The following is a 10,293-nucleotide window of genomic DNA, read 5'->3' as shown; positions in this document are numbered from 1 at the left end:
GTCTTTAACCTTAAAAAATACTAGACAAATATATCATTCACGAAGTGTGTATCAACTTTTAGGATATAAAGGATCCATTTAAAATAATAACAGTTAAATTCATGAACAATAGGAACTATCATTATAGGTGCCACCAGTGACGGATCCAGAAAATTTTGATAGTGAGGATAAAATATATATATATATATATATATATATATATATATATATATATATAATAATAATAATTTTTATAATAAAAATATTATGTGTACATAAAAATTAGTTATCAAATTATTTATTAATTATTATATATTCGTATATAAATATATGTATTGTTTAATTTATTTTTAATGTGTATTTTTTATTTCAATATATATACACAGGTAGTTATTTTCGATATAAATATAACATGATTAGTTTTTATAATATCTAATTTTACAAATTAAAACACTAAAATAATCATTTACCTTATAAATATCTGTCTTTTTATATAGGATAATGCTACATATTCATATTTTTTTATTAACCAAGTCCAATCAAATTTGTCTAAGACAACAAAAATCAGTTATGACTAATATTATTTTAAGTTTTATTGTTTAACTTGGTTAGACTTAGTTCATAAAAAGACTTGGATATGTAGTATTTCTTTTACATATATATAAGTAAATACTTATTTAAAAATTTACTTCTTATACAATTAGAAGTCAATTCTTATTGAAATTCATAATTGAAAAAGTTCTTTCAATTAATGTAGTTATAGAAAAAAAAATTAAAACTAATATAAAAAAGATAAATAATACTCTTTCGAGTTGATTTCTAAGAAAAAATACAAATCTCATTTAAATTGAAAATTGATCAATCTAATGACATTTAATATGAAATTTTTAAATTGACTATGAAATACCAAAAGTTGAATAAAAAATTATTATGGAGTCAAATTTAATAATTTAGTGGGGGCAAATAAATATTATTATCATATACTACTAAAAAAAATTTCAAATCGTAATGGGAGCGATTGCCCCACACTCATACACATACATCCGTCCCTGATGTCACTATTGTACACTCTTTTTTGGATTAATTACCAATTCAATATTTGAAGAATTCAGTAGCTGATAAAATTTTTTTTAACATATATTATCAATAAAATAATTTTTTAATAATTTAAAAATACGAGAAAAAATAATAAATATTATATTTTTATAAGTAATAAAATTTTTTTTATATTTAATAAACGGATAAATCTAAATTTTTGTGACAATGTTTGAATAAATATTTAAAAGGTGCACAAAAAAATTCGAAACAAATATAGTTATTCATAACAAAAATAATTTGCTTGATAAAAAAGTATCAAATTTTAAAGATAAAAAAATTTATTTTTTTAATAATAATTTAAAAAATTTATATCAAAATTTAATTTTTAAAATTATTTTTTAAAAATATATACTCAATATCTATTTTTTTATTATATTTTAAATTTTTTGTGAATTTATTTATTATTAATATATTTTAAAATTTATTTTGTTAGTGACGTGAATTTTCAGATATCATTTTGATAATTTTTTTTCTCTCAGAAAACAATACTTTACTAAGTTCCTATTATTATCCAGGAATATTATTACCCCCCTTACGCGCAATTTAAACTGTTTTTGAGGTGTTTAATTCTTCAACTACAAATCATTCCACTTTTGTATTTTGGCTAAAACCTCATGATACTGAAGAAAAATATCTGGCGATTTCCATTTTAATTTGTCAAAATATTATATGACCACAATTATTTACGTGTGGTGGTGCTGATATAAGAAGTTGTCATCAACCAGTCATGCAATTAATGAATAATTAATTAATTAATTGAGTTGAGGGGAACAAACTCTTTGATCGCAGGGACAAGAAAAAGAATCAGCAGAGGCGAATTAAGAACCAATTAAATAAAGGCCACTCTTCAATATCAAATAGGGTAAAGTATATATTTTTTTTTTAAAATTTGATAAAAATTTTAAAAATATTTTTAAGTTTTATTTTGTTTTAATTTTGTCCCAAAAGTTTTTAATTTGCATCAAATATATTTTCGGAGACTAAATTTTTAAAAAATTTAAGACCAATATAACAATAATGCATAAAAATTATGCTTGATTTACTTGTGTTGAGGGGTTGTTCTTATAAAATTATTATTGAGTCGATTTTAAATTTTTTGAAAAATTAGCCATCAGAAATATATTTGATGGAATATATTTGATACAAATAAAAAACTTTTGAAACAAAATTAAAACAAAATAAAACTTAAAAATATTTTTAAAATTTTTGTCAAAAGACAAAAAATATATTTTATCCCTTCAAATATTTCTGAACTCGTAAGGCTAAACGGAGTACACAATGTTTTGCATAAAAAGTTAGAAACAGATTCTTTTATTATTGCAGGTAGGGGTGTGCATGGGCCGGGTGAAACCGGGTTTGATGTGACCCAGATCCGGCCCGAAATATATACCGGACCTATTTGTTAGACCCGAACCCGACCCTAGATCCGATGAAACCTATACACTTTCGGGCCACGATTATACCGGGTAAAAACCGGGTGAAAACCGGGCCGTTAACATTATATTACCTTGATACCTTCTTGTAAGTTAGCATGTAAAAATATCCAAATTTTCAAGACTCCAACCATTATTTGACATGGTAAAATTCACTTAGAAAAATATAATAAGAAGTAACTCTTCTCTAAAATTAAAGTATAACCATAATCAATACTAATATTGCCTAATAACACCAAATATTTAAATCAATACAAATAACACAAAATTATGCATTAGTCTAAAGTCTTATGCATTTTAAACATAAAACATTAACTTATAGTCTTATATATAATGACTAATAACACAAAATATTAAGGTTTACAATACTTAAATTTCACATAATAATATCCATCATCCATCACTAATAACACAAAATATTAATTGTGTATGATGACCGGGCCACCGGGCCGATTTCGGGTGACCCGAGCTATAGCCCGGACCCGACCCGAAATAATGACCGGGTCTACTTTTGAGACCCATACCCGGCCCTAGACCCGATGAAATCACATCAAATTAATCCCTAAAGTGCTCGGGACCGGACCGGATCTTCGGGTCGGGCCAAGCCATGCACACCCCTAATTGCAGGCTACTTTTTACTTCGGTGGACAATTTTTTATTTAATTCTCCGTGTCATGCACAAAATCTTAAATAGAAAATCATTTTTTATCATATTAATTAGACTTTAAGTTTATGCACACCATACGAATAATTTTGTATGGTGCTCTAATTAAATTCATATATTTATATAATTTTTAAAGAATTAATTATCAATTTAATATTAAAAAGATTTAAGTGTTGATAAAAAAAGTCTTTAAAAAATATTATTAACAAATAAGTCTTAAATAATTTTAAAATGTAACAAAAATAATTAATAAATATTATAATTTTTACTAGTAAGATATTCGCGCGATGTACGGACAACACATACGCAGATTAAAATAACGTAAATGTAAAAAATTGTTAATTATTTTATCTGGTGTAAAAAAAAAAGCGATCATCTTTATTATTTTCAAAGTATTTGTTTACAATAAATTGTAAGCATTTCAATTAAAAAAAAGGGAGACATAAAGAAGATTAGACTATTCTAGTGTTGTTTGTAGATGTAGTAATAATATAAATAATAGCTTAAAGCATTTAAAATATAATTCTATCAAATTGATTGAGTAAGATCCGATTTGTATTAAATATGAATATTCAAAAAGTACTGTAATGAAAGAAATAATGGTTTGAGCGTAGGATAAATAGTTGTGAGCTAATAAGTTATAGTCGCTAACAATTGCAAAGAAAAATTGAAAATGGTAAAAATATGAAAAGGATATAAGATTGTAGTAATAAAATTATAGATAAATAGTTAGGATTGGATAAACGAAAATGAATGCATAGAGGAATTATGAAATAATAAACAACATTCTTTGTCTTGTTTGTATTTTCATCATTAGCAATTACAATTTTCAACTTTTTTTTGTTTGTGACTCTTAAGATGGCAACATAAAGTTGGCAACATATGATGTATGCTTGTTCTATTGGCTGATGAGTCTCATTTGTCGGTTATAAAGCTAACCCGACAAGTCCTGATAGCTAACCATTGGACTGTCTCTCTATCGTGCATCCCCAACTCGAGTAATTCTCAATCATAATCATATAACACCAACACCGGTGTTTATCCATGGGAGCAAGCTCATTCAAAAATTTCATAATGTCTGGCCACACTTACGACATAGGGTCAGCAGAGTATCGAGTCTCAACGAACCTGGAGCACGTGGCGGCTAGCCAATGCTGTCACCCAAGAAAACTCGTATCTCAGATATTTTTGAAGTGCACAACCACATTATCAATCAATAATCATACAATTATAATCAGTCATAATTCATTATCACAATACAGTCATCCGGCTCAGAATATAAACAGCACTTCCGCCATCATTCATCAGTAAACTCATATAATCGTTACCAGCCATGATTTATCATCAATTCAGCTATTTCTTCATCAACAAGTTACCTCCTTTCCTAACTTCATCTCATTACTAGACATACTATTAAGATCTAGGGTCAAAAGAATAAAAATAGAGGTTTAGAGGTTTGAAATTAGGTTTTAAAACACAAAATTGATTTTTGCTGAAAACAGGAGACACGCGTACGCGTGGGCGTGCATTTTTCCATGCTCGCGTACGCAAGGACCTTGCTCGCGTACGCGAGATGCCCAACCCGGAATGGTTGGTCACGTCACGTGCAGGTGGTCATGTATGCAACTCCTCAAAAACCACTGCTCGCGTACGCAAGATGCCAAACCCGCAAGGGTTGGTCGCGTCACGTGTAGTAGTCGCGTACGCAAGCTTTCCAGAATGGCAAAAATGCTTAATGCTGCAAAATTTTCAGTTTTACACTCCAAACTTCCGACGCGCATAACTTTTTCTTTTTAAAATATTTTTCATCCATTCTTTGAATGGCGTAAACTTCACAGACCCAATTTTCATATGAAATAAGTTTGAAAGAATTTGAGGGTCCGGAAGCCGAGTTATGGCTCGTCGAAGTTCGGCCAAAAATCAAGTTTACACAAAAATCCTCAAACCCCTATTTTCAAAACCTACCAATTCTCAACCTTTTAAAACCAACCAAAACCTCACCAATTCAGTATCAACCACATTCCAACTTCCTCATATAATCCAAAACATATCAATTCTCTATTTTTATCATTCTTAAGTCAATAATTCAAGTTCAACAATACACAATATACAGTATCAATTACTTATGTCAATTGCAACATCAACTTAACCTCCAACATGGTACCAACATCAAATTCAATCTCAATAACCATTATACACAAACCAAGTTAATCACATCAAACATACAAGCTTATGTCAAAATCTCCAAAATCACTAATCACATACATAATAATACGATCCCTCTCAACTATTCAACCACATCAACAATTCAATTCCTATCTTAGGGTCACTAGCCTAAGTCTTCACAATACATTATATCTTAGATACGAGAAACCGAAACTATACTTTGGCCGATTTCCATGTATAACCCAAAGACACCACCGAAAGGCACAAAACTCAGTCCCGAGGATCCAAAATCTCTAAAGCAATGCCACCCAAAGTTCCACCAAGTCTCCAATGTTCACTATCCAGCTCCAAGTTACATATATACACTACCTAAACCACATTACCACATTAAAATATAACAACTTAATAACCAAATATAATAAATCAATAATTCCACTAGAGTTTAAGGATTCTCACCTTACCCAAGCATCAAAGAGACAAGATTAAGCATTTTTCTCAAGCTAATTCGAACCTAAACACCGAAATTAAACAATTTTTAACATAATTGTTCATTAAAATTGAAATTTAGGAAAGAAAAAACTGGAACACAAAAATGGTTTTCTTACCTAATCATTGACTGGAATTTATAGAGCTTTCTGCTGCGATCGCGTGGCTGCAAATGGTGCAGCGATCGAAGCTCCGGATCAAAAGTTATGTTGAATTGAATTAAACCAAGGGTTTGTTTTTCCCTTCTCTCCCCTTGAGTGTTTCAGCGCAGCATGCATGAAGAAGGAGGGAGAAATGAGTTGACATTTAGGTGAGTGGGTTGGGCCTTGGGCTCAATACGGACCCAGTTCGTCCGGTTCGGCTCATTCAACTCAATTTTTGGCCAAATTTTTTTAAATTAGTGTCAAAATTCTCGTTTTAATTAGCTCTATCACATTAAACTATAAAATTAAGTTTTCTAATTTTTTAGAATAAATATTAATTTATGAGTTAATTATTTATTAATTAACCGAATTTTACATTATGCATTCTACAGTACCGTTGTATTTCATCCCATTGCGGATTGCAAGTAAAAGTGATGAATAAATATGGATAACCAACGCATCTATTGCCATGGCATCTTGATAATTTTGAATCATGTATCTTGGCCCACCAGTAAACGTTACTGACAATATAATTCTCTTACCTTTTGAGGCAGCATTGTTCTCGCCATTGAAAATCGCATCCCAAAGCCCATTGTAGATCTCAGCTCTAAAGTCGGTTTGGTGGGTGTAAATAAATTTCAATCTAACACTTTCAACCATTGAGAATGCATCAACTAAGAATTGTTGGAATAAGCAGTGGGAATATAAAAGGACACCGTTGTGTGAAGGTCGGTCTTGGATTCGAAATGCGAAAAAGTCACGCATTGTGACATGCTTGTCTTCATTTATTGGTTTTTTCTTAACTTTGTTCAACACAATATCTTTTATCTATCCATCTTCACCATAATGGAATAAAAAGGGATATTGCAAGCCTAGATAAGACGGGTAGAGCTTTGTTATTCTTTGAAGTGACCGTGATTTGGTCTCAACATTAATATCTTGTTCTTTCATGGATCCATCGAAATCACCGACAATTAAAGCAGCAACCTCAGACACTGAAGGAAAATTATACTCCTTCCATCTTTTCTTTTTTTTCCTATGAGTCGAAGGCAAACAGAATTATTGGCGTTTGCTACGGGTGCATCGCGAGCAAGTCGGAAAGACTTTGCAAGGACGTTGTGATCGTCCAGTGTAGTTTTAATGGTAGAGACAATATCTACATGAAGCTTGTTCAACTTATCATTAAAGCTACAAAAAATGGCAGAAAGCATGTAAATATGATGTCTACAATCCTTATGAATCAAATGAGATTGCTATGTTCGAACCTTTAATAAAATTGTATAGAAAATGACCTGATAGCAGTGATTCTATTTCGAATCTCATTTTCAGTGTTGTATATGTATAATTGTGTAAATTTTGCTACTCCACCTTTTGGTGGAAGCAAGCTCCCCATTAAATGGTAATTTTGGCCATGCAGAATAAAGGTTCGGGATCCATGGCTTTGGTTAATCGTCCTTTGTATCTTATCTCCGAATGATGTGAAAGCAAACATACTATTATAGCTCTTAATGTTCGATCAAAAGTGTTCCGCTTTTTTAGTGTTGTTGAAGTAAAGCTTCCTTAATGAATCAGGAGGTTCTTGCAGCATAGAAAGTTAGACTTGACCTTGTCAGCAGCATAGGCTAAACTTTGGACATTTAGGCTTGTAGTGCTTTTTTATGCTCTCTTCATACTAGAATATAGTTTTGCAGTGTTGGCATATAAAGATCGGATTTCTAATATCCCAATAATCTATGGAAAGGAAATAAATATTGGACAATGTGTGTTACGCTCGAAAAAAAGACCACAGTGAAATTAAATATAGTAAAGTTCAACATACCAAATTTACTGGTAATTGTTGAGAATATGTTCATTTAATGTATCATTGGTAGATATTCAAATTATACAATATATACATGTTAAGGCTTTTGATAAATAAGTTTTTGTCATACGAATTTAGGTTGCATAAGACTGTAATTACTATTAAAATCTTACGGTATACCACTAAGTATCATATTGTGGTACAAAATGTTTGTAAGTAATTTTAAACTTCGCATAGGTTTAAAATTAGAAAATGTGGAGATGCAAAGGAAAATGAAGATAGGGATTGAATAACTGTAACTTAAACAACTTGTCTCATATATATAGGGGATGTATCTAGATTAATTTTTATATGAGAATATATTTATAGCCATTAGATTAATTTAAATGGCTAAAATTAAATCTACTTAATTAATGGTATAGTAAAAATGCTTTTATTATAGCCATTAAATTAATGTGTGAATGCATTTATAAACATTACATCTATAGCCATTATTTTTAATTTCTATTATTACCTAATAAATAAATTAAAATGATTAGATTTCTTTATCCAAATAAAATTAAAAGTATTTTTGATAAGTGAATTTATAAAAATTTATACAAACATAAAATAGAACTTCTTAAAATATATATTTTTTAAAAAAATAAAAAAATAATTCAACCACGCTTACAACACCATATTTTCGATCCCCTTTTGTTTTGTTTCCGTATTAAATAACTTATTAATAATTATTAAAAAGAATTACTTTTTTATGAATTGTAAATAAACAAGAATTGTACCAAATAACTTATCTTTAGATTTATTATTAAAAATTATTTAAATATATAAATCCAATTGAATAATTATATAAAATTTTTTATATTATTAATATATCAAAATTAATTTAAAAAAGCATAAAAAATATTTTGAGGTGTTTAATCTTTTGATAAAAATATTTTTTGAATTTATTAATAATATAAATAACAAAAATAAATATATTGTTTACAAATAGTAAATGAATTATGGAACTAACAAATTAGGGGTAAGTATTGTTTTGATTCCTAACGTTGAGGGTCAAAATCAAAATCGTCCCCAACGTAATTTTTGATTTAGAATCATCCTTAACGTTTTTTTTCGTATTAAAATCGTCCCTTTTAATAAAATTTTTATCTTTATTCCTAAACTACCCCTACTTTAATAAAAAATTATAAAATTTTTAAAAAATAAAATAAAAGAACGCGTGTGGGTGGGGGGGGGAGAAAGGGGAAAGAACGCGGGGGTGGGGGTGGGGGGAAAGGACGCGGGCGTGGGGGTGGGGGTGGGGGAAGGGGAAAGGGGAAAGAGGGGAGGGGGACGGCGGCGGCAAAGCTTGGAGCTGCCGTCGCCGTTGGGAATCGTGAGGAAGAGAGGAGACGTGGGCCACTGCCGCCGCCTCGCCCCCTCGCCACCTTGCCGCTTCATCTGCACCTCGCTTTCTGCTTCTGCATCTTGCTTCTTGCTTTTTGCTTCTGCTGCTTCTACTTCTTGCTTCTTGCTTCCGGATTTTCGATTCTGCTTCTGCTTTGGCCTCTTCTGCTTCTACTTCTTGGTTTTGTGTTTGAACTTTTGCATCTGTTTCTGCTTTTGCTTCTTGGTTTTTGCTTTGGCTTCTTTCTGTTTCAGCTTTCTGTTTCTTTGATTTTTTCTACTTTCTGTTTCTTTGATTTTTTCTGCTTCTGTTGGTGTTGGTATTAGTATTGGTGTTGGTGTTGGTGGTGGTGCTGGTAGAGGAGGTAAATCTGTTGGTAGTGGTGAGGGTATTTTTGTCCGAAAAAATTAAAAGGACGATTTTCATACAAAAAAAATGTTAAGGATGATTCTAAATCAAAAATTACGTTGGAGACGGTTTCGATTCTAACCCTCAACGTTAGAGACCAAAATTATGTTGTGCATTTACTATATTTGTTAGTTATATAAGTCATTTACTATTTGTAAAAAATATATTTATTATTGTTATTTTTATTATATTTTAAAACATTTAAAAAATATTTTATCGTTAATAAATTCAAAGCGTACTTTTATCTAAAACGTACTTTTATCTAAAGATTGAATTATTTGTAAGTGCGGGTGAATTATGTTTTTATTATTTTAAAAAAAATATATTTTTTAAAAGTTCTATTTCATATTTGTATAAATTTTTAAAATATAGATTCAGTTATCAAAAATACTTTTAATTTTATTTGGATAAAAAAATCTAATTATTTTAATTTATTTATTAGATATAGTTTAATAGAAAGCTATACATGTAATGGCTATAAATGCATTCACACATAAATTTAATGATTATAATAAATACATTACTTTTATACCATTAATTAGTTAAATTTAATTTTAGCCAATTAAATTAATCTAATGACTATAAATGTATTTTTATATTCTCATATAAAAATCTCATTCTCATCAGATATATCTCCTAATATATATATGACAAAAGTGAATTTCAAGGTATATTACAAATTCAAATAATAAGTATATGTAATGGAACCAAACAAATTGAAAGCAACG

Source organism: Arachis hypogaea, chromosome 15 (assembly GCF_003086295.3).
Source record: "Arachis hypogaea cultivar Tifrunner chromosome 15, arahy.Tifrunner.gnm2.J5K5, whole genome shotgun sequence".
NCBI lineage: Eukaryota > Viridiplantae > Streptophyta > Magnoliopsida > Fabales > Fabaceae > Arachis > Arachis hypogaea.
The sequence above is the reverse complement of the archived record's forward strand: the minus strand, read 5'-3'. Positions refer to the sequence as shown.